At 46.7% G+C, this 18,637-nt stretch overlaps 1 protein-coding gene across 4 annotated transcripts in view; it reads right to left on the bottom strand.

Annotated features, from left to right (window-relative positions):
• The window catches only part of LOC141154498 (multidrug and toxin extrusion protein 1-like), an 87,500-nt gene that overhangs the window by 37,554 nt on the left and 31,309 nt on the right, over positions 1–18,637 (bottom strand). The gene's annotated exons all lie outside the window — the stretch shown is intronic.

Genomic DNA, 18,637 nt, shown 5'->3' with positions numbered 1-18,637 from the left:
ATCGGTATCCCCTCTCGCCTTCAAGTTCAGCTCAAAAGATTCCGCCCAGAAGATGATAGTGAAAATTCACCACCTGCACCACCTCCCAAAAGAAGGAGATGCACCACCTGCACCACCTCCCAAAAGGAGAGGCACCACCTGCACCACGGAAAGCGGAATCAGAAGGCTTTCTAATTATGAATGTCACAAATGTCATAATGCAATCTGCCTGACACATGCAAAAATGATGTGTAATTCTTGCTCTTTGCTCTGCAAGTGTAATTTTTCTGGGGAAACTTCAGGATCTAATTCTGATTGAATATGTGTTTAATAGTACTTAAGGTACCTTAAAATTAAGTTTGTTTCCATAAATTTTCTTTGTAGAGTTTTTTGACAGAGTCGAACTGGGGACTATTTGGCGGGAGTTTTGAAATGTTTGTATTTCAGAGTTATTAGTTTTATGTTAAGTAAATGGGGTTTTTTTGCACCTGATTATGTGTAGTCTCTTTTATTACATCCCTATGAAGGTCACTGATCACTTTTAGAGCACTGAAATTGCAAATATTAGATATTATAGGTATTTTTCTAGCCTGCGCCTGACAGTCACATTGTATGTGAACTCGTTAGAACCGATATTGTATGTGACGGAGGGTTAATAACTTTATGAAAAAATGCAAGAGCGCAATAGGGTCTTATCCAATTAATAATTGTTACAGAAGTATTAAAAACTGCTCACCTGGTAGGGTTGTGTGGGACGCAACACCTATAAAGCGCAGAAACAACTTATTTTTCCAGCATCTATCTCTTAATAACTTTATGGCGCAGATTAGATGGTACAAATAACCTCCCCGAAGGGCAGGAGGCAGGGGCGTCCCCCTGAGCCTCCAACACCTCACCCTCCAGGTCTGGCTGGGTACAACACTGAAATGACTGCCCCCTTCTGCAAAATTGGGGCATGGTTCTCATGGTCACCACCACCAGCGAAGCTCCGGGATAAAGCATCAGCCTTGATGTTTGTAACTCCTGGACAGAAACTGACAACAAAATTGAACCTAGTAAAAAATAGGTTTAGCAGACTGAAGATATGACAGGTTTTTATGGTCTGTGATTATAGTAATAGGATGGGCTGTCCCCTCCAACAAATGTCGCCATTCTTTGAATGCCAGTTTAATCGCCAAAAGCTCCCTATTATCCATGTCATAATTTCTCTCAGGCGAAGATAATTTTGTGGAAAAGAAAGTGCATGGACGCCATTTACCAAGGGACTTACTCTGAGACAACACAGCCCCAACCCCCACCTCCACACATCAACTTCTACGATAAAAGATTGAGAAACATCAGGCTGACTGATTATAGCTGCTGTGGCAAAACATCTCTTTAGGGAGGAAAAAGCCTGCTGGGCATTCGACCACTTAGAAAAATCAGAACCCTTCCTTGTCATGTCAGCGAGGGGTTTCACAATTACCGAATAATTTTGAATACATTTCCGGTAAAATTAGTAAAGCCCAGAAAGCTCTGCAATGCTTTCTGGTTCTCGGGGCGGTCCCAATCAAGTACAGCACGGATCTTCTCCGGATCCATCCGAAAACCCGAAGATGACAACAAGTACCCCAAAAACTGCACCTCCTGGACAGCGAAAACGCATTTCTCTAGTTTGGCATACAGTTTGTTATCCCTTAATATCTGAAGCACCTGTTTAACATGCCCCTGATGAGTCTCAAAATCAGGTAAGTAAACCAAAATATCATCTAGATCAGGGGTCTCAAACTCAACTGGGCATATGGGCCGCACACGGAAAAACATTTAATTTGGGGGGCCGCATTATTTGCATGACAAAGTGACATTTTTAGTGATACCATTTTATTTTCTATACACCTTTTGAACTGGTCCTCATCTTGCAGACATGGTCTCCCCTTAAGGTCCCCCATACTGCAGACATGGTCTCCCATCCAGGTCCCCCATACTGCAGACATGGTCTCCCATCCAGGTACCCCATACTGCAGACTTGGTCTCCCATCCAGGTCCCCCATACTGCAGACATGGTCTCCCATCCAGGTCCCCCATACTGCAGACATGGTCTCCCATCCAGGTCCCCCATACTGCAGACATGGTCTCCCATCCTTGTCACCCATACTGCAGACATGGTCTCCCATCCAGGTCCCCCATACTGCAGACATGGTCTCCCATCCAGGTCCCCCATACTGTAGACATGGTCTCCCATCCAGGTCCCCCATACTGCAGACATGGTCTCCCATCCAGGTCCCCCATACTGCAGACATGGTCTCCCATCCAGGTCCCCCATACTGCAGACATGGTCTCCCATCCAGGTCCCCCATACTGCAGACACGGTCTCCCATCCAGGTCCCCCATACTGCAGACATGGTCTCTCATCCAGGTGCCCCATACTGTAGACATGGTCTCCCATCCAGGTCCCCCATACTGCAGACATAGTCTCCCATCCTGCAGACATGGTCCCCCATACTGCAGACATGATCTCCCATCCAGGTCCCCCATACTGCAGACATGGTCTCCCATCCAGGTCCCCCATATTGCAGACATGGTCTCCCATCCAGGTCCCTCATATTGCAGACATGGTCTCCCATCCAGGTTCCCCATATTGCAGACATGGTCTCCCATCCAGGTTCCCCATAATGCAGACATGGTCTCCCATCCACGTCCCCCATATTACAAACATGGTCCCCCATATTGCAGACATGGTCCCCCATCCAGGTCCCCCATATTGCAGATATGGTCCCCCATCCAGGTCCCCCATATTACTAACATGGTCCCCCATATTGCAGACATGGTCCCCCATCCAGGTCCCCCATATTGCAAACATGGTCCCCCATATTGCAGACATGGTCCCCCATCCAGGTCCCCCATATTGCAGACATGGTCCCCATATTGCAGACATGGTCTCCCATCCAGGTCCCCCATATTGTAGATATGGTCCCCCATCCAGGTCCCCCATATTGTAGACATGGTGCCCCATATTGCAGACACGGTCCCCCATCTTGGTCCCCCATATTGCAGACATGGTCCACATATTGCAGACATGGTCTCCCATCCAGGCCCCCCATATTACAGACATGGTCCCCCATCCAGGTCCCCCATATTACAGACATGGTCCCCCATCCTGGTCCTTATCTTGCAGACATGTCCCCCATCCAGGTTCCCCCCATACTGCGGTCAGGGTCCCCGTCCCCCCCATACTGCGGTCAGGGTCCCCGTCCCCCCATACTGCGGTCAGGGTCCCCGTCCCCCCATACTGCGGTCAGGGTCCCCGTCCCCCAATACTGCGCACAGTGCCCCCCTGTGCTGTATTTCACATGACAGAGAAAAAAGATTCTCACCTGTCCTCCGTTCCCTCGGCGTCCTTTATGCACCTGTGGCCCGCAGGCACAGACCCCGTAACGATCGCGGCTCTCTGCAGCCACCGCCGACATCAGCGCTGTAGCGCAGTGTATTGCCACGCAGAGACCGGCTCTCTGCACAGCAATACCAGTGCCAGCCGCCGGCCTATCAGAGGCCAGCAGCTGACATCTGCGTCCCAGCGCAGCGGCGTATGACGTCACTGCCATGCGCAGAGGTCAGCTGCCGGCCTCTGATAGGCCGGCGGCTGACACTGGTATTGCTGTGCAGAGAGCCGGTCTCTGCGCGGCAATACACTGCGCTACAGCGCTGATGCCTGCGGGCCGCAAGAAGCAGCCGGAGGGGCCGCATGCAGCCCGCGGGCCGCGTGTTTGAGACCCCTGATCTAGATAGTCCACCACAAACCTACCCACCAAATGATGGAAAATATCATTTATGAAATGCTGGGACACAACGGGTGCATTGGTCAGACCAAAAAGCATAACCAGACTCTCGAAATGCTCCTTAGGGGTATTGAACGCCTTTTTCCATTCATTCCCTTCTCTGATTCTTACCAGATTGTAGGCCCCCCTTAAATCCAACTTGGAGAACATCTTGGCTCCCACAACCTTGGTGAACAAATCTGGAATCAGAGGAAGAGGGTGAGGATCTCGGATGGTAATTTGATTCAATTCCTGGAAATATAAACAGGGACGGAGACCGCCATCTTTTTTCTTCACGAAGAAGAGCCCTGCCGCCACGGGCGAAGATGAGGGTCTGATATGTCCCTTCTCCAGACTCTCAGCAATGAAATACTTCATGGCTTGTCTCTCAGGGCCAGAAAGATTATACAGACTGGATTTTGGTCGTTTAGCTCACAGGTCAGGTTAATAGGATAGTCATATGAATGATGAGGAGACAAATCATGACACCCCTTCTCAAAAAATATGTCCTCAAAACCAGACAAAAATGCAGGTAATGTCTCCGTAGAGATTGCAGAAAGGGAAATGTTTAAGCAGTTCTCATGGCAGTAATCTCCCCATTCAACAATCTCGCTGGATTGCCAATCCAATATCAGATTATGTTTCACCAACTAGGGTAGACACAGTTCAATCGGAGTCCAGAACATGACAATGATTTACCTCATAATGAAAAGACCCCACCCTCAGTCTTATATTATGTACAATCTGAGTCAGATCCTTCTGTGCAAGTGGTGCTAAGTCAATGGCATAAATAGGAATGGGCTTAGCCAAAGTACAGCAAGCAAGCCCATGAGTTCTCACAAACTCAGCATTAACCATGCTGACTCCAGCTCCACTGTCTACAAAATTTTCTCAGTCCTGCTCTCTAGCACCACCTTTGGTGTCAGGACAAACCGAGAACTGCAGGTTGACTACAAACCCACCCCCTGATTATCCAACTGCATACTACCAAGGGTTAATCAAGTTTCTTTTTGCTTAGTAAACGAGGGACAGGCTGGACAGGCTTTGGGTTCAAGCTGGACCGACCTACACGCAGAGTCCCCAACATCAGGAGTCTGCAGCCGCTGACGTTGCTGCTAAACCTCAGATCGAAGGTCATTCACCTCCAGTGACAGCCTCCGCAGCTGCTCTGCCAGCATTGCAACGGGATCCATGAACCAGGGGAGAGAAAAAAAACACACAAAAAAAACATGTATCAAGTTTTTTTTTCTTTATAAATGGCCGGTGATAATGTCATGCTGGGTGAGGGAAAGATCGAGTGTACAATGATGGGAAGGGGGAGTGGAGACCCCTAGCCAGATCTAATATCACCCTGACTGCCCTATCGTCCCTAAATAGGTGCCGCACCTATCGCCGAGCAAGAAACCTAATCCCTGAATGTCCCTAGAGCTAGGCCCTAGATAGGGAGGGGACAGGGTGAGCACTAGTCAGCCCCCACTGCAACTAAAGACAACAAGGTAAACAGACAAAGGGAATACACTTAGCTTGAGAAAACACCAGAGAGATCACGACAACAATCCTCAAAGGAACTCCAAGAAGAAACTAGCCAACTGCAAGTACTATTTTCCTCTGCCCAAGCCTGGAGTATCACCGGCGACTCTCTGGAGACACTGAGAGTTTTTAACTATCAAGCAAGGGTGTGTCAATTAGCAGCAGAAGGTCTAAGTCACTGCTAGGTCCTAAAGGGAGAAGGATATCACTACACTACAGAGATAAAAGGATCAAGAAGGCATCTGCAAAGCCAAACGCAGTGACCTTCTACAGCCGGATCCAGAACAACTATCTGTCATACTTGATACACCTGTGACAGTTAGATTCTATCTTTTTTTGGATGGAAAAATATTCTTTCAAGTCCCTTTCTGTGATTTGTTGAAAATTGTCCATAGCTGATACCCTGGTATTAATAGGGTAAAATTTAGTATTAGGAACATGAAAAACCAGAAGATTATTATCCACATCATCTTTATGTCGGTTGCTCAAATCCGTTAGAGTGTTAATGGAGCATTTTTCTTGAAAGGATAAAATTCACAGGATGGATTATCCAGTTGTGAATGCTGTATGTCATTATTAGTTGAATCCTCATTGAAAAAAATACATTTGATCATTAAAAGCCTCATAAATTTATTTATGTCCATAATAGTATTAAATATATTAGTATTATTAGAAGGTACAAAATTTAGACCTTTAGAAAGAATGTGTATTTGGTCTGATGTGAGGATATTAGCTGATAAATTCAGAACTGTGAATCTCTCGGCTGAATGGGATGGGTCAGAAACACATGCACCTATCTCTTGTTTCGAGTTGAGTAGGGGTTGTTTTTCTTGTGTTTCTTCCCTGCCCTATGCCCGGGTCATTTTTTGAAAAATTAGAGTGTATGGTGCTCTGAGTAGTATTATCAGAGCTAAACCTTGGATTATTCACGCAGCCATCTGACTTGTGTCTGAGCCACTTGTATCAGTGTAATGAGAGAGATCGTCACGAGTCCTGTTCAGATGAACTGAAGCTAACACGTGCTGCTGTTTTATATGCATGTTTTTTGTTAACAGACAATGTTTTTAAAATGAATATAGTATTTACAGTTCTCTTCTATGGATAAACCTGATACAAGTTTCTCAAAGTAGCAAAAGACAATGTATATTTTCTTATAATAATAAAACATTTTAATAAAGGTACATTAAATCATTTTTAGAATTTATCTCACTGGGGAATCTGGTGGTTAGATGAAAAATCCAGAAGGCTTCTTGTTTGAAGCCCCAACCAATCCCCACCTCTTGCCGAACGGTTAACTCTCTCTATGCCTGTGATTGATAGAGTGGAACAATTTCCTTGGTGAATGTCATGGAAATGTTTAGATAAACCAGATTTTTTTACTTTTAAAGGGTCTGGTATCGCATTGTTAATGTGCTCAGTAGTGATGGGCGAGCACTAAAATGCTCAGGTGCTCGTTGCTCGGGTCGAGCACATTGAAATACTCAGGTGCTCAGGAAACACGAGCATTTTTCAGGCGTCTCCCCCCAGCAGTCTGCAGAGGGCCTAAAAATTGCCCAAATCAATGGGAACAGTGCTAAAATGGCATGGGGACTGCATGGGGAAGACCCATGGAAGCATTTCTGACTCCCAGGTCACTGCTGTCAACAATGTTGTCAGAGTATTACGCCACTTTTACGGACTCACAATAAAACATACTAAAACGAAACTAAAATGGATTTTCCTGGGAAGTATGTTAAGGAACATCCTTTCCAGGGTAATGACTTGTATATAAGGCAAAATAAATAGCCAAAAACAAAAATACTCCTCCACACCTTGGGCTATGTTCACACGTAGCGTTTTTGATGCGTTTTTGCACTTTTGCATTGCTTTCAACCGTGACAAACGCATTCACTGGGAAATGTCATTTTAACATTTTACAACCTTATTTGGCCATGTGGTGTGTTTAAGACATGATCAGACACATCCTGTTTCATTTATGAAGGAGGGACAACCTTCAAAAGGAACCTGAAGACTCACCTCTTCTGACAAGCCTGCAGTAACCATTGCTCCACCACACTGCTGCACGACCAGCTCTACCCTCACCTACTGTATCCACACCTATCCCTTTTAGATTGTGAGCCCTCACGGGCAGGGTCCTCGCTCCTCCTGTACCAGTCGTCACGTTTTGTTAAAAATCTTTATAATAGTTCATGTATGTATACCCCTTTTTCACATGTAAAGCACCATGGAATAAATGGCTCTATAATAATAAATAATAATAATAAGTCACAAAGCCTATTTTTATAGGGCCATCAGGCAGCCTTTACTATTCTTAAAGGGCCAGCAGTTGGCCCTCACTATTCTTAGAGAGCCATCAGCTGGCTAGGCTTTGTTGTTCCCATTACTAAAGAGTGGGTCTCCTATACTGTTATTGCGTATGTAGTGAGTGGCAGGGCTGCCAAAAATTTGGACGCACCCCAATACCCCTTTGAAAATTTGGATGCACCCAATACCCCTTTGAAGAGACTTACAGGAGGGTCTCCTGAAAACAATGTTCCCACTATTAGGAAGTGGGTCTCCCATAGTGTTGGACTATGCAGTGAATACAAGGGTTGCAAAAAATTGGGAGGCACTCCAATGCCCCTTGGAAGAGACCTGGAGGTCAGAGGGCCTCCTGAAAATAATGTTCCCATTATTAGGAAGTGGGTCTCCCATAGTGTTGGCCTATGCAGTGAATGCAAAGGTTGCCAAAAATTGTGAGGCACTCCAGTGCCCCTTGGAAGAGACATAGAGGGCCTCATGAAAAAATGTTCCCATTATTAGGAAGTGGGTCTCCCATAGTGTTGGCCTATGCAGTGAATGCAAGGGCTGCCAAAAATTGGGAGGCACTCCAATGCCCCTTGGAAGAGACGTAGAGGGCCTCTTGAAAAAATGTTCCCATTATTAGGAAATGGGTCTCCCATAGTGTTGGCCTATGCAGTGAATGCAAAGGTTGCCAAAAATTGTGAGGCACTCCAATGCCCCTTGGAAGAGACGTAGAGGGCCTCATGAAAAAATGTTCCCATTATTAGGAAGTGGGTCTCCCATAGTATTGGCCTATGCAATGAATGCAAGGGGTGCCAAAAATTGGGAGGCACTCCAATGCCCCTTGGAAGAGACGTGGAGGTCAGAGGGCCTCCTGAAAACAATGTTCCCATTATTAGGAAGTGGGTTTCCCATTGTGTTTGCCTATGAAGTAAATGCAAGGGTTGCCAAAAATTGGGAGGCACTCCAATGCCCTTGGAAGAGACGTAGAGGGCCTCATGAAAAAAATGTTACCATTATTAGGAAGTGGGTCTCCCATAGTGTTGGCCTATGCAGTGAATGCAAGGGCTGCAAAAAATTTGTAGGCACTCCAATGCCCCTTGGAAGAGACGTGGAGGTCAGAGGGCCTCCTGAAAACAATGTTCCCATTATTAGGAAGTGGGTTTCCCATTATGTTTGCCTATGAAGTGAATGCAAGGGTTGCCAAAAATTGGGAGGCACTCCAATGCCCTTGGAAAAGACGTAGAGGGCCTCATGAAAAAATGTACCCATCATTAGGAAGTGGGTCTCCCATAGTGTTGGCCTATGCAGTGAATGCAAGGGCTGCCAAAAATTAGGAGGCACTCCAATGCCCCTTGGAAGAGACGTGGAGGAGGGCCTCATGAAAAAATGTTGCCAATACAAAGGAGCAGGTCTCCTGTACTTGTAATGCCCATGCACTAAGTGTAAGGGCTGACAAACATTTACCCCTGGGGGGTATACATGAACATACTGTATCAAAAAAATTTTTTACAGGCATCATAAACACCCTTTAAAAAAATTATGTGGGTGTTGCATCACGGACCACGGTCACCCCGGTGATATGGTGGTGGAGGATGAGGATGAGGAGAAGGAGGAGGACAAGAGCAAATAGCCAAAATCAAGAAGCGTATACCCATGTGTGGGTGTGAAGAGGTGCATGGGAATACACCTCCCAAAAAAAGACACTGGATTTGAGTTTATGTTACGCTGCTATCATTCGGTGGTGTTGAGAAGTCTGGCCCAATCCAGCCCTTGTTCATTTTTATAAGAGTCAGCCTGTCAGCATTTTCAGTTGACAGGCGGATGTGCTTATCAGTTATAATTCCACCAGTGGCACTAAAAACCCGCTCTGATAAAACGCTAGCGGCAGGCCAGGACCTCCAAGGCGTAGAGAGCCAGTTCATTCCACGTATCCTGCTTGGATACCCAATAATTATAAGGCACAGAGGAATCACGGAGGACGTTGGTACGGTCGGAAAGGTACTCCCTCAACATTTTCCCAAACTTTGCACTCCTTGTGAGAGTACCCCGCGCCTCAAGGCCTGTGCGATGGGAGGCGCTGAGAAAATTCTCCCAGAACTTTGACAGTGTTCCCCTGCCTCTGCTGGATTGGAGTTGTGTCTCTCTCACCTGTAGTCCTTGATTGTCCAACGAACTGTGACCACCTCTGCCGCAAGTGTTTTCAGATGGGAATTTTTTTAATAGTTCCGCAACAAGGGCCTTCTGGTACTGCCCCATTTTTGTAGACCTGTCCACCTCAGGAATAAGAGATATAAATTTCTTCTTGTAGCGTGGGCTTAGAAGTGTCACCAACGAGTAATGACTGTCACCCAAAATTTTGAGAACGCGAGGGTCATGAGAAAGGCAGCATAACATAAACTCAGCTATGCTTGCCAGACTGCTAACAGGCAAGACTTCCGTGTCCTCACTAAGAGGACGATTGACCATGCTCTCCTCCTCCTCTCTGCCCTCAAGCCATCCACGCTGAACAGACGGTATGACAGTTGTGCAGGTAGTACCGTCTATAGCGCATGAAACTAGCTCCTGTTCTTACTCCTCCTCATCTTCCTCATCCCAGTCCACGTTGGGATGAGATGAGGCTGGGCTGTGTGTAATCACCCTGTATGGTTCCTTGCTCCATCTTTGATTGCTCCTCTTTGAATGTGAGCAGAGAGCTTTTCAGAAGATGGTGACGCTAATTATGGCGTCATCGCCGCTCAACATCTTGGTGGAGTCCTCAAAGTTTTGGAGGATGGTACATATGTCTGACATCCATGTCCACTCCTGAGGTCTTATGTGTGGAGTCTGAACTGAATATTGACGGCCTTGTTGATGCTGGTACTCAACAACTGCCCTCTTTTGCTCACAAATCCTTCCCAACATCTGCAGTGTAGAGTTCCAACGCGAGGGGATATCACACACCAGTCTGTGAGCCGGAAGCTGCAAAGGCTGCTGAAACATGGCAAGGGCGGCGGAAGTTGTAGGTGACTTTCTAAAATGGGCACAAAAGGCGGTGTACTTTAACAAGCAGATCCGGCAGCTCCTCAGAATTTGAGAAACTGCTGAACCACGAGGCTAAGCACATGGGCCAGGTATGGTACGTGTGTGAGCTCGCCTCAGAGCCGCCACCAGGTTCCAGCCATTGTCACACACGACCTTGCCTGGCTGTAGGTTCAGCGGTGTGAGCCACAGATCTGCCTGCTCTTTCAGAGCTGTCCACAACTCTTCAGCATTGTGAAGTTTTTCACCTAAGCATATTAGCTTCAGCACAGCCTGTTACCGCTTGAACAAGGCAGTGCTGCAGTGCTTCCAGCTTGTGACTGATGTGGTCATTTCGGAGATGGAAGCTGAAGAGGAGGAGTAGGATGAGGTGCAGCAGCTGTAGACTGTGGGGGCAACCCTGATTGACCTAGGGCCCGCAATCTTTGGTGTCGGGAGAACGTGTTCTGTCCCAAGGGCCAACTGGGTCCCGGCTTCCACTATGTTAACCCAGTGTGCTGTCAGCGAGATGTACCGTCCCTGCCCACAAGCACTTGTCCACGTGTCTGTGGTTAGGTGGACTTTCCCGATAACTGCGTTGTTGAGGGCACAGCTAATGTTTTGGGACACGTGCTTGTGTAATGCGGGAACGGCACACCGGGAGAAATAGTGGTGGCTGGGGACCAAGTACCGAGGGGCAGCTGCCGCCATCAGGTTGTGGAATGCTTCCGTCTCCATGAGCCTAAAAGGCAACATTTCCAGCACAAGCAGTCTTGAAATGTGGGAATTTAGTAGTGTGGCCGGTGGGGCGTTGGCTGCGTATTTGCGCTTGCATTCCAAGGACTGGGGTATGGACAACTGAACGCTGCGCTTGGACAAGGACATGGACGTGCTTCCTGATGCTGCTACTTGCAATGACAGGTGCAGGGCAGGAGGCATCTTCACATGCACCATGAACAGGGGATTGGCTTGCATGCACAACAGGGGAAGAAGCAGTGGTGCCACCCGCAATCACTGTTCCTGGACCCTGGGGTTCGGCCCACAAAGTAGGGTGCTTTGCTGCCATGTGCCTAATCATGCTGGTGGTGGTCAGGCTGGTAGTTTTGCCACCCCTGCTGATGCTGGCCTGGCAGGTGGTGCAAATGGCCTTTTTGGGGTTATCGGCAGAGTCTTTAAAAACAACCAGACTCGGCAAGACCTAACAGTTGTACTGGCAACTTCTTCGTATTGGTGTTACGGGGAACGGTTGCCTGCCTTCTGTCTGTGGCCACCACACTGCTTCCTCCTGCCTGCTGGGGTGCTCTGCCTCCCTCCCCCTGTGTGCTGCTGTCCTCGCTCTGCATGTCCTCCTGCCAGGTTGAGTCAGTTACTATATCATCCACCACTTCGTCTTCCACTTCCGCACCCTGGTCCTCCTCCTGACTTTCTGGCAATTGTGTCTCATCATCGTCCACCTCTTGTGACACTTTCCCACCGCTGCCTTCGTGTGACCATGGCTGCTCAAATATTTGGGCATCGCTACATGTGATCTCCTCTTGCCTCGCTTCAAGTGGACCGGGCAAGAGGCCCGAATCTATAAATGGAAAAGTGAACAGCTCTTCGGAGTTTCCAAGTGTGGGATCAGTTGTCTCTGAGCACTCGACATGGTGGGAGGAAGGAGGTTCAGGGTGAGGAACATGCGGTCCAGGCTCACGGTTACTGAGACTTGACCGTGTGGAAGACAGGGTGGTGGTGGTGGTGGCTAAGTGACTGGAAGTATTATCTGCTATCCAACCAAAAAACTTTTCACACTGCTCTGTGTTCAATAGTGGTGTTCTGCGGTCCCCTATTAATTGGGACAGGAAGATCGAGCGAGAAGATGTGGGTGTTTGTTGTGGCACAATTTCAGCTTGCCCACGGCCTCGGCCTCTGCATGCACCATCACGTCCAGTTCCCCGTCCCTTGCCACGTGCCTTGCCCATTTTAAATGGAGGACAATATCTTCCACGCTCACTACAAATGGCTGAATTTGGAGCGAACTTTTATGTGATCCATGTGACAGACAAACCACAGTTTTAAATAGCTGGCCTGTAGGTAACAATTTTGAACAGCAAACTGGTGTCAAAAACTTCGCTGACACACGGAAACAAATTTTTAATGGAGGCCAGAAATGGCAGTATTTTCTGAAAACGTATATGTGATCCGTGTGATGGAGAAAACACAGTTTTAAATACCTGGCCTGTAGGTAACTATTTTGAACAGCAAACCGGTGTCAATAGCTTCACTGACACACTGAAGAAAAATTTCAATGGAGACCAGAAATGGCAATATTTTCAGCGCAATTATATGTGATCCGTGTGACGGACAAACCACAGTTTTAAATAGCTGGATTTTTAGCGCTGTAATATGGAAAGGACCTGGCTGTATTCTGCACTGCCAACAAGCAAAATGCGCAGAAAAACGATGTTCTCTGCATTGCTTGGCCTGTAGGTAACTATTTTTAACAGCAAACTGGTGTCAATAGGTTCACTGACACACTGAAGCAAAATTTCAATGGAGACCAGAAATGGCAATATTTTCAGCGCAATTATATGTGATCCGTGTGACGGACAAACCACAGTTTTAAATAGCTGGATTTTTAGCGCTGTAATATGGAAAGGACCTGGCTGTATTCTGCACTGCCAACAAGCAAAATGCGCAGAAAAACGATGTTCTCTGGATTGCTTTTTAAGCAAATAATGAGGATTAAGATCCCCCAAAAAATTATTCCTGGCCCCTGAGACCTGGGCCTATGTCTAGAAATGTCTAACAGCAGCAGCAGCAGACAGAACTAGAATGGAGCCTCTTGTGCTATATGCACTGTAGTCTGCTATATACACTGCCTGCCTGATATCTCTGCAGATGGATTAGTCCTCAGAAGGACTGTTTGTTGAGATGGATATGTGTAATATACTTCTGTTCTACCTACACTACCTAATAAACAAGCAAATCTCTCCCTAGCTCAGCAGCACCTCTCCCTACACTGTCTGATTCCGGAGTGACTGTGATGAGCATGGCGGCGCCAGGTCTGATATAGACCTGATGATGCTGTGCGGCCAGCCAATCACTGTAATGCCACAACCAACATGGCTGCGGCATTACAGTGAGTGGCAGACAGTCCCTGCATGTTCATTGGCTCTCTAAAGAGCGCCAAACATGCAGAGAGGGGACCCGGGCTCCCGCTGAGCAACCCCGGAAATACTCGGCGAGCGCCGAGCATCTCGAGCAGTGAGATGCTTGGGCGAGCACTGAGCAGTAGCGAGCATGCTCGCTCATCACTAGTGCTCAGCAATTCTAACTTTCAACTTGGGAGAAGAGCAGCCAATGTGTTGAATGTCACACAAGGAACAAGTGGCTGAATATATTACATGTGTTGTATTGCAGTTTATGAAGGTTACAAGAACTTGAAACTGTTATTAAGTTGCAGGATTCTCTTAATAGTTTTTCAGGTACCCCAGAATATAACTCCATGAAAGAAAAATTACAGGCTACCGTAAATGAAAATGAAGAATCCATTATGCAAACTAAACTAAAAACATTTAATAGAGATCTCAAAGATTACAAAGAAAATCTAGTATACATATGGCAAGTTAATACCAATAAATTTTCTCCTAAATCCATTTTAAAAACATTGTCTGTTAGCAAAAAACATGCATATAAAACAGCAGCACGTGTTAGCTTCAGTTCGTCTGAACAGGACTCATGTGAGGGCCTCTCTGTATACACTGATGCAAGTGGCTCAGACACAAGTCAGGTGGCTCGTATGAATAGGCTAATACTACTCAGAGCACCAATCACTCTAATTTTCCAAAAGACGACCCGGGCATAGGGCAGGGAAGAAACACAAGAAAAAACAACCCCTACTAAGCTCGAAACAAGAGATAGGTGCATGTGTTTCTGACCCATCCCATTCAGCCGAGAGATTCACAGTTCTGAATTTATCAGCTAATATCCTCACATCAGACCAAATACACATTCTTTCTAAAGGTCTAAATTTTGTACCTTCTAATAATACTAATATATTTAATACTATTATGGACATAAATTAATTTATAAGGCTCTTAATTGTCAAACGTCATTTTTTCAATGAGGGTTCAACTAATAATGACATACACCATTCACAACTGGATAACCCATCCTGTGAAATTTTATCCTTTCAAGAACAATGCTCCATTAATACTCTAACCAGATTTGAGCAACCGGCACAATGATGTTGTGGATAATAATCTTCCGGTTTTTTATGTTCCTAATCCTAAATTTTACCCTATTAATACCAGAGTATCAGCTATGGACAATTTTCAACATATTAAAGAATGGGACTTGAAAGAATATTTTTCCATCCAAAAAAAAGACAGAATCTAACTTGACTTAAGCCCCCGTCTCACATAGCGAGATCGCTAGCGAGATCGCTGCTGTGTCACGGTTTTGGTGACGCAACAGCGACCTCACCAGCGATGTCGCTATGTGTGACACTTTGCAGCGATCAGGCCCCTGCTGTGAGGTCGCTGATCGCTGCAAAGTGTCCTGGACCATTTTTTGGTCGTTGCCCTCCCGCTGGTCAGCACACATCGCTGTGTGTGACCAGCGGGAGCAGCGATCAGGCTGGTAACCATGATAAACATCGGGTTACTAGGGGCACACGCGCACTTAGTAACCCCCTGTTTATCATGGTTACGAGCCTGCTAAAGTGAGCGGTAACCTCCCGCTCACCGTAGCAGAGTGGTAACCATGATAAACAGCGGGTTACTAGGTGCGTGTGTGCCCCTAGTAACCCGATGTTTATCATGGTTACCAGCCTGCTCCTGCTTCAGCAGGCTGGTAACCAGGAGCAGGACATCGTGGAAAGATTCTTTCCACGATGTCGCTGCTCCCCTGATCGTTGGTGAGCCTGCCTGTTTGACAGCTCACCAGCGACCACATAGCGACGCAGCAACGATCCCTGACAGGTCGTATCTTTGTCGGGATCGTTGCAGCGTCGCTAAGTGTGACGGGGCCTTAACAAACAAAGAATGGCGCTTAAACAATTAAGGGAGAACCCAAATATCACAATACGAGCAGCTGACAAAGGAGGATCAATTGTCATTATGGATAATATGTTGTATCATAAATCTGTTATGGATCATCTTTCAGATTCATCTATCTATCAGGAACTTTCCTCTGATCCTACTGACCATATATCTGCAAAGATGTCTAAATTGTTGGAAGAAGGAGTTACTTTGGAATTTATTTCCAAAAAGGAACAGGAATTTATTATGAATGAAACACTCACATGCCCTATTTTTCACGCTCTTGAAAAACTGCATAAAAAGCGTTTTCCTCCTCCTCTCCGACCCTTTGTGGCTGGCATAAATTCAGTGACGGAGAACTTATCATCATGGCTTGACAGCACTCTACAGCCCTTTGTGACACAAACAAGCAGCCATATAAAGGACACCAAACATCTATTACAAATCATGGACAGAATCACATGGCATGAACATGATAACTGGGTCACATGTGATATCATTATACTCGTGTATTCCACATGATGCAGCACTCACTGCACTGTCATACCACCTGTCATACCACCTGCAGAAGTATAGCTCCTTTCAGGTGATCTAATCATGTGTTTTCTCTCTGTAACCTCATTTCTATTAACTAATAATTATTTTTCTTTTGATAATAGGTCTTATTTACAGGTTTTGGTCTGTCCAATGGGGGCGAAATTTTCCCCCTCCCTTGCGAATCTCTACATGGCGTGGTGGGAGGAGACAATATTATATTCATCGTCCAATCCCCTGCACAATAATATTACATACTATGCAAGATATATTGATGATCTGATTTTCATTTTTTCTTCTAATTATTCTTCTCATGATGTTTCTTATTTTTCCAAATATTTGAATGAGAACAACATACCGTATTTTTCGGACTATAAGACGCACCGGACCATAAAACGCACCTAGGTTTTAGAGGAGGAAAATAGAAAAAGAAAATTTAAGCAAAAAATGTGTTCACGATGCACTGTTAAGGGGGAGGGGGTCTGCTGCTGATACTGGTATAGGGGTAATGTCCCCCAATACTGATAATATCCCCCATCCTGGTATATATGTCCCCCCCTTCCTATTATACGTGGCCTCCACCCCCATCCCGGTATGCATGGCACCCCTCCATCCTGATATGCATGGCACCCCTCCATCCTGGTATGCATGGCACCCCTCTTCCTTATCCTGGTATGCATGACACCCCTAATCCCTATCCTGGTATGCATGGCACAGCAATCCCTATCCTGGTATGCATGGCACCCCTCATCCCTATCCTGGTATGCATGGCACACCTGCTGCCGGGCGATCTATTAAAGGGAATGAATATTCACCCCCTTCCCACACTCATGGGTGTGGAGAGGGGGTGAATATTCATGCTCTTTAACAGCGGGCACAGCAGGAGCCGCGCTGCTGATACACTGTGTGCCGCTATTAAGGAGCATGAATATTCAGTGCACCCCACGCCCATGGGTGTGGGGAGCAGTGGATATTCATTTTCTTTAGCAGCGGCGACAGTGTAGGCTGCAGCAGGCGGCTGCTGCCTCCTGTGTCCCGCTCCTCCTCCGCTACCGCTCCCCCCACACTGTATATATATATACAGATAGCGTGCAATAGGCACTAATGCTAGATCAAATATTAGAGGGGAAAGGGGACATACCTGTCGAGTCCCCTTCTCAAGAGAAAACTTTTTAATACAAACCCAGTGGTTTGAATTTTAGCCGTTGGGTTAGTATACAGTGCGCCCACTAAGTTTCTGAAATTGCCTACCAATCCCAATTTATCCAAAATTGACAGCGCAGACCTGCCGATATTATCCTGGGTGTTGTGAACTGCACAGTCATGAAAATACAGAAAAATCTTTAGATGAGAAGGTGTGTCCAAACTTTTGGTCTGTACTGTAGATCGCTGCATTTCGGGGGTTAATGTGCTGGGAGCGGTGCTTACCGCTCCTAGCACATAGTACCGGGTGTCAGCTGTGACGATCAGCTGACACCCGGCGGCGATAGCGCCAGCACAACCTTTGTGCGGGCGCAATCGCCAGGGCGTATTAATATGTATCAGGTCCAATAGGCCCAGGGCGCAGATACGTATTAATACGCCCATGTCGGGAAGGCATTAAAATCCCCTCCTAATATCAATTTACGCACTGTATTTTGGAGCTAGTTAACACGCAGTTTTTCATAGAAGGGTTTTTGGTCAGAATTAGGAGCGTATAAATTAACTGCACAGATTTCTCCATCTCTATCTTCCAGTTTTATCATAATATATCTTCCTTCAACATCTCTATCTACTAGCTTATCCGTGTAAGGCAGGTTTTTATTTAACAGTATTAAGACTCCTGCCTCCCTTCCCTCCCCTTCTGCCCCGTACACCTCTCCCACCCACAACTTTTTCATCCTAAATAAATCCTCAGACTTCAAGTGCGTTTCATGCAATGGAGCGATATCCGCTTTTAGTTTCTTCAAATGCCTTAAAACCATCATTCTTTTGGTCTGGGCTCTGAGGCCCTTAACATTCCATGATATAATATGCATACAAAGTTATTTTCATTTTTATGTTATAAGCTACGTGTACATTCCACTTATTGTTTTTGTCTTTCCAGTTTTGATCCCTATTTTTTTCTTTCTGCATGTCCCCCCAACCAGGGCCGGCATCAGCACCCGGTGTACCCGGGCAAGTGCCGGGGCACTGGACAATCAGAGGGGCCCACTCACTGTCGGGGCCCGGGCCTTTTTCCCGGCACCTGTTCAGGACGGCCGGAGCTGCTTGATTGCCGGCACTTCCCCAGACATGGCCATGCGCTGTGCGGCTGTGTCTGGTAGTAATGACACGTCAAGGGCGACACTGAGCCTTTAATTGTGCTTGTGTGTCGGCCCTGCTGTGGAAAGTGGGCCCCTCTGATGGTGCAGGGCCATGTCTGTGACACGCCGGCGGCCTTGCACAGATGAGGGGGAGCAACCCGGGCTCCGACAGCGAGTGGGTCCCTCTGATGGTGCAGGGCCATGATGT

The sequence above is a fragment of the Phyllobates terribilis genome, unplaced genomic scaffold (genome assembly GCF_046119375.1).
Source record: "Phyllobates terribilis strain yellow unplaced genomic scaffold, ASM4611937v1 Scaffold_7__3_contigs__length_470593459, whole genome shotgun sequence".
NCBI lineage: Eukaryota > Metazoa > Chordata > Amphibia > Anura > Dendrobatidae > Phyllobates > Phyllobates terribilis.
Note: the sequence above shows the minus strand (reverse complement) of the source record. Positions and strands in the feature narration are given on the sequence as shown.